Source organism: Psammomys obesus, unplaced genomic scaffold, assembly GCF_907164565.1.
Source record: "Psammomys obesus unplaced genomic scaffold, mPsaObe1.curated_primary_1811, whole genome shotgun sequence".
NCBI lineage: Eukaryota > Metazoa > Chordata > Mammalia > Rodentia > Muridae > Psammomys > Psammomys obesus.
In genome coordinates this window covers 16,317,525-16,325,080 of record NW_026596039.1, presented here as the reverse complement: position 1 = coordinate 16,325,080, position 7,556 = coordinate 16,317,525, and positions in this window count along the sequence as shown.

Sequence of the window (7,556 nt, the reverse complement as noted above, 5' to 3'; positions counted from 1 at the left end):
TGCCCTCTTCACTCTCCTCCTTAGAGAAGATTTCTACTCATACTTTCCCTTGTCCTTGGGGTCCTTGCCTTCTTCTTTTCCCATGTAAAGTTGGAAGGAGAGAACTCACTCCATAAAGCTGTCCTCTGACCTCCACATGTGCGCTGTGACACACACAGACACACTTGAACAGTAATAATAAATACTTTAAAGGATATCTTTATTTTTCCAGCCTCTAACTGAAACCGCTCATTGTCTTGCATAATAAAGACAGACAGCTTAAGATTCTGTAGCAACAGAAATCACCAGTATTGCTGGGCATGGTGGCACATGCTTGTAATCCTAGCACCTGGGAATTAGAAGCAGGAGGATCGAGTATTCAAGGTCATTTGCAGCTAAATAGTAAACTCAAGGCCAGCCTGGGCTACAAGAGACCCTGCCTGATTCACACAAAAGCAAAAACAAAGAAATGGCAAACAAAAAAAAGGAATCACAATATTTTCATTTATTACACCAGTTTTGATTATGCCCCTCACTGCCTCAAAATTATGGTAGTTATTACGTGTGCCACTGGATCTTGATTGATAAGCTAATAAAAATAGAATGTTTGCTATAGCACAACTCATATCTTAATAACCATATATCAATATAGTTTGTTTCCTTTGTAATTCCATATATCTTACTATATGTGTTTACTATATGTGTTCTCAGCTTGGAGGCTGGGGCTCCATACAGAAGTGCGCTGGGGTAAGTCCTTACGGACAGAGGTAAAGGCAGCAGGATTGGGCAGAGGGGACATTACCCACCCCATTGTAGGGCCATCAGCACCCTTCGCAGAGGAAAGAAATCAGGCCTGGTAGGAGGCTGCTCTCTCCAGCACAGACGACCTGGTCCACAGAGATACGGACCTAAGGAGCTCATGCCAGCAACGATCCTGTTCTCGAGAGACTTCTGCGAGCTGGCCCTCAGAGTCCACTATGGCCTCTCGCAGTAGGTCCTTTGCAACTAAACCCTGAGTAGATTTCTTATTCTTTCTTTCCTTCTTTCTTTCCTCCTTCCTTCCTCCCTCCCTCCCTCCCTCCCTCCCTCCCTCCCTCCCTCTTTCTTTCTTTCTTTCTTTCTTTCTTTCTTTCTTTCTTTCTTTCTTTCTTTCTTTCTTTCTTTCCTTCTTTCTTTCCTTCTTGTCTTTTGAGACCGAGCCTGTGTGATCCAGGTTGGCCTTGAACTCACTATATAGTCTAAGCTGACCTTGAATATATGATCCTCCCGCCTCAGCCTTCTGAGTTCTGGGGTTACACCAGCATGTGCACATCACGCCTGGCAGCATTTGTCATTTTTGAAGTTCTCTCGTGGTCTTGGATGCTCTGCACAGTTTGAAAACCCTTGAACCTGGGTGGGTGGAGCTGGAGTGACTCCCAGATCCAACTTTGTCTTAGTCAGGGTTTCTATTGCTGTGACAAAACACCATGACCAAAAAGCAATTTGGGGAGGAAAAGGCGTATTTGGCTTATACTTCTACATTGTAGTCCATCACTGAAGGAAGTCAGTACAGGAACTCAAACAGGGCAGGGAGCTGGAGGCAGGAGCTGATGCAGAGGCCACAGAGGGTGCTGCTTACTGGCTTGCTTCCTCTAGCTTGCTCATCATGCTTTCTTAAAGAACCCAAGACTACCAGCCCAGGGGAGGCAGCACCCACAATGGGCTGGGACCTCACCAATCAATTGCTAATTAAAGAAATGCCTTACAGCTGGGTCTTATAGAGGCATTTTCTCAAGGTTCTCTCCTTTCAGATAGCTCTAGTTTGTGTCAGGGTGACTTAAGACTAGTCAGCCCAAACTTGTTCAAGTCTTTTGGGTGTGTACATGTGTGTGTGTGTGTGTGGAGACCAGAGGGAGATGTCGAGTGCCTTCTATCACTCTCTGCCTTACTTTTCATTTATTAACTTGTGTCTGTGTGTGTGAGTGTGTGATGAGCGCATGGTACGGGCATGCACAAGCATGTGCAATGCATGTGCCCTGTGTGCACATGTGTAGGTCCGAGCAAGATACTGGTGTCTCCTGTTATTCCTCTCAGCCTTATTGCCTGAAGAAAGGGGCTCTCACCTAACCACAAGTTTGCTATTTTAGCTAGGCTAGCTAGCCAGGGATCTGCTTGCTTCTGTCTCCCAGTGCTGGGAGCTGTACTCAGCTGTTTCCACGGACGCTGGAGGTTTAAACTCAGGCCCTCGTGTTTGCAGAGCAAGCACTCTTCCCCCTGAGCCACTTCCCCAGCCCCCTCCTCTACCTTACTGAAGCTGCTAAACTGGCTGGCCAGCAACCCCCCTTCCTCCCGCCCCCCCAACCCTGAGCCTTTCCCTATGCCCGCTGTCTCCTTCCAGATAACTCCAGGAGCTGATCCTAGCCTGAGACACAGACACAAGTTAATAAATGAAAAATAAGGCAGAGAGTGATAGAAGGCACTTGATATCTCCCTCTGGTCTCCACACACACACACACTCAACAAAAATGGGCCTCCATGGGGCTGGAGGATGGCTCAGCGGTTAAGAGCACTGGCGGCCCTTCCAGATGGATGAGCACCTATGAGGCAGCTCACAGCCGTCTATAACTCCTGTTTCAGGGGACCCAACTCTCTCAAGCATGCAGGCAAAGCACCAATGTACATTAAATAAAAAAAAACAAGTTCTATTTTTAAGAAGGGTCTTCTGAGATTTAGAGAAGGGGGAGGTGAAGAGTGAGAAGGGTGTTGTAGGCAGGATGGCATCTCTCATGAGTGTCTGTTCGTAAAATACAAAGCATCTCTCGGGAGCCACTTAAGAAATATTAATGGTAGCTGTTTGGGAGTAGCAGCCTGGGAGGAAAACCTAGTTTGAACCAGAAACTTTTTTTTCCTTCTTTTTTAAAAGATGAAGTCTTATGCAGTTTACGGTGGCGGGGAAATGTGGAAATGCTTGCGCATTCCAAGGTGACTTTGAGCTCCCTCCACTCAAATGCTGAGATCGCAGGTATGCGCCCCCATGCCAGCTTTACGTGGTTCCATAAACCTAGCTTGCCATGCCTCCTAGGCGAACCCTCTGCAACTGAGCTGCCCCCCTAGCCCACCTTTCGTCACTTTGTCACTTTAGATATTTGTACCCTGACCACATACTGGCTATTTGAAACAAGATTCTTGCTTGCTGTTCATAGTCAGTACGATGACGGGGACAATGCTTTCACATGATCTCATTAGCAAACATCCTCTTGGGGAAACAAACGCCAGCAAAATCTCCCAGCAGCCCCTGTAATTACCAGCCCAAAGACAGCGCAGCATGTGTTTGTGTGCCTGGCTTTCCTAAGTGCCCTCTTCAAGCCTCCTTTGCCTGCCTTGTCCCGGAGAGGAGGAAGCACAGCCTGAGAGCAGGCTGGGGATGCCCACGTGAACCACAGCAGGCCGCTCAGCCCTCGGCAGCAGCTGGGCTGCTGGAGCATCTCATGCCACATCTGCAGCCACTTAGAAACTGTGGGCCGGAAGGACTCGGCTTGCATCCCCAAGCCTCGGCTGCTTGCCAGGGCACCACCAGCTTGCCACCTCTCTGACGGGACTGCTGCTGTGCCACAAACTGAGCTGCCCAACTCTCCGGTCCTCGGGAAACCGCTTATATACCCGCCGCCACTGAGCACAGCTCCAGAGGTCCCCAAGGAAGGAAGCTTTAGGTCCCCTGACTCTGACAGACACCGGGAGTTCTCTAAGCCCATGAAGAGGGTGGGTGATGAAAGAAGTCAGGGGCCACCTCTCCGCACCGCAAACCACACTGTTGAGTTCTAGGAGTAGGAAAGTGCGGGGCCGGAAGTCTAACCGGTTTCCCCAGGGCCACACGGCTAGGAACAGGCAGGACTCAGCCCCCGGCAGGATCATGAGTCCAGCCCTGTCACTGCTCCATGGAGGTCCTGCCTTGTAGCTTGCCTCCACTGCCCCAGTCGGGCTGCTGGAGCCCGTTTTCCTGGCTGTAAGGAGGGACTTCGCCACTGTCTAGAAGGATCCTAAGGTTGTTGATGGCAATAAAGCACATGGTGACTCCATCCTTGTTCTCTGGAATCCCTTTACTCCCCACTCAAAAGGTCACCTGAGGCTGTGCAGATGCCCCGCCTCTGATTCCCTTCCACTTCAGGGCTCCTCTGGCCTGGCATTCCTGTACCCATTCAAGTCTGACTCCAGCTGGCTTTCTGGTCCCTGCTATTAACATTTCCATGAATGCTTTCCCAGAGCTTCCCAAGTTCTGAACAATTTCCCTCAGCAAAGAGAGGGAACTGCCCTCCTGGAGGCCTCCTGCTTCTGTGGCAGGTGAACCTCTGCTTGCACCTCTGGGCTCTGCTCAGGGGCGTGGCATGGCTGGCCCCCGCTGCCTCCAAAAGTGTATGTCTTTCCAAAATGCAGCCTGGTCAGGGTACTGGAGACTGGGTCTTCCCTTCTCTCTGACACCTGGGGTCTCAGCTGAGTGGCCCCAAAGGCTGGCAGAGACTTGAAGAATAGGGGCTCTGGGCTGGGCTAGCTGGAGAATAGGCTCAGCCTGTCCTATCACCGAAGCACCTATGTGGCTTGTCATGCACGGTGGATCCAGCATCGATGGGCTTTTTACAAGATGAGCCGGGAGAACACGGGACTGTTCTCTCCCGTGCATGAAGTAGGAGCCACATGCCTTGTATGACTCCTCAGGGTAAGCAGGCATCGCAAACAACACGCCAACAACAGCCGTTGCAAGGCAGACCAGACCCAGGGGCTGGGTGCACGGGCTTCATTTCCTGCTGGGAGAAGAAGCAAGATGAATAAACAAAGAGGGCTTTGCAGCTGTGCTTTTGAGCTACCATAGAAAGTGGCCCAGAAGCACTTACCTTTGAGCTGTACTCTGGAGATGGCAGGAACAGAGGCTAGTCTGAGGGGTCCCAAGCAGAGGGAGCCATCCATCCATACAAAGGCTCAGGAAACAAGGGCGGATTGCATCTCATTCATCAGGACATTAGACTTCCCAGGAACTCGGTGGAGGCCTGCCTGCCGTCCCCTCCCTGGCCTTCCAGTCCTGGCCAGGCCTCTGTCTCCAGAGTGTCATGGTCTTGCTGTGACTTGGGCTCTGGGGGCTAGTTCCTCAACAGAACAAAATCTGGGTGGATGCCGAGTGGCAGATTCACGCATGGGTGGCCCTGGCTGGCCCAACCTGTTGTCTAGCACTCTGGGGCACTGAGAGAGGCCGCCTGCCCAAGAGCTAGATCGAATGGTGCGGCCCCACTTTCTCTCCAGCTCTGGATTTAGAACCCCCAGAGTGTGCTCAAAGTCTTGGTTTGGCTTTTCAAAGCACCAGAGTCTCCCTGGCGGCTGGCTTGAATCCCAGCCATTTTTTCCATAATGGCTAGTTTCTTTGATTATAGACATAAAAATTCAGAGTAGGTTAAACAAAAGGGGGAAATTATGGGTTCTTGTGACTGGCTGTTCCAGAAGTAAGTCTAAGCATGATTAATTTTCTCTCTCTCTGTCTCTGTCTCTCTCTCCACTTTTGTTTTTCTGTTTGTCCGTTGTTCTGCGCCGGCTTCCTCCTCGGTCACAGCGATGCTCTCCCAGCCCTGGTTGTATCCTAACAGCTAGTGCCCAGTGCACCAGCCAAAGTAGGCACCTGTTCTAGAACCATTGCCTGGCCGTGAGGCTCAGTGTGCTCACTGATAGGCTGTGACTGCATCGATCGTTAATGTCCAGGACAGGAGTTCCATATCCAGATGAGGAAAGAAAGATGGCAAGGCAGACAAAGTTTGGCTGCCAGAGATCCAGGACTCCTAACATAGCTGTACTTTGTATACTGCATAGGGGGAGCCCAGGGCGCCTTTCATACACAGGCGGCCATATGGACCAGCGCCAAGCTCTGCAAAACAGGACTCACTTGTCTTTCTTTTGCATGTCAGCAATGTCTGAAAACTCTCTCTTCCTCTCTCTCTCTGTGCTCTTCAAGTCCTACTTCAGGTAACTGTTAATCCATGAAATGGCTGGGATGAATTGCTAGCTTGCCATACACTCACAGAAGGATGACTCTGTTCTCTGCCCTGGTTGTGCAGCTGTCCACTGTGATTCTGTACCTGTCTCCTTGTCTGACTTTGGACCCTTTCAAGAGCCTGGGGCATATGTCAAATTGTCCTCTCAGAGGACACACATAGGCTGGAAGTAGGCCAGTTCTTCTGTCTGCCTCAGTGTCATACTCCATAGCATTCCCAAAGAGATCGCAGAGGGCTGGGAGCTCTGTCATCCACAGGGAGCTGGTCTGCTCCACTCATCTCCTGCCTGTTTTGCTTCTCTCCTCATCCAGTTCTGGGGACATCTCAAAGGAAGACCTTAGGTGCAACGCCGTTAGTGCTGTCACTCAAGGCTGCTTTTGTAGATCTGGAATCTCCTCCAAGACGCCTGGGTATGGAAAGACACCAGGCTCCACTTAGGCCTGCCTGAGGCTGCCAGGCAGCTGCTTGAGGGCTCAGTAAAAGCGCCTGATGAAAACCAGACCCCACAGTGCAGGGCTCTGGGTGAAACTGGATACCTGTCAACATCAGTGGGAATATATATATATGAAGGGAGGCTGGGAGTGGCTCAGCAGAGCTAGGCCAGGCTGTATGGCTGAATTTTAACTCCAAAAAGGGCCCCAGAAGCTGAGCAGTCCTAAGGACAACAGCAGAACACATCCACCCCTCTACCACTTATTTCCTTTCTTTGCTTCTTTTCTGCGGACAGAGGCCTGAATTCAACCCCAATCACAACTTTTATTCACCTGTCACAGATTATTTAACCTCTCTGACCCTCAATTTTATCATTTATAAAATGGGCCTGAAAATAGAATCTACTCAGTTGGACCAGGCTATCCTTGAACTTACAGAGATCTGCCTGCCTCTGCTAGTCAACTAAGGTCACTTATTGGTATGTGTTTTTTTTCCTCTGAAAAGTTATTTGATAACACTAAACCACCAATATGGTCCTGGGCAATCACAGCTAGGAAACTATTTCATGACTTGTGTAGCTGAGGCGGTCAGGGCCAGGGTCAGGGGCCCTGTCATTCAGCAGGGACAAGTCCCAATTACTGCTCGTAAACTGAAAGACTTCCTCTGGGAGCCCCAGTGTCTCCTCTGTGGAGTGGAGTACGGAGAGTGTCAGGGACGGTCAGGGTTGCTGTGCATCTCACATGGCACATGGGACCAGGCCCTGGGGACTCAGAGCCTAGGTCATCATTCTTCATATTTCCCTATTGCACTTTTTTTTTCTACTGCCTTGGCCCTCTTTTTCTTTTTTTCAGAGCTATGAATCAAGTAGCTCTGAAATCAATAGCTATGCATCAAATAGAATCATGGGTTCATACAGAGCTGGAACCTTTAGCTGGTGCAGTCACTGCTTCAGGACCTGGTGATGGATGCAGACATACTCAGATCCAGGCCATCATCAGCATCTTGTATTTTTTGTTTGTTTCTTTATTTAAATTAATTTTTTAGTTTTTATATATTTGTTGTTATTGTATGTTATGTGTATGTACATGAGGTGTGTGTGTGTGTGTGTGTGTGTGTGTGTGTGTGTGTGTGTGTGTG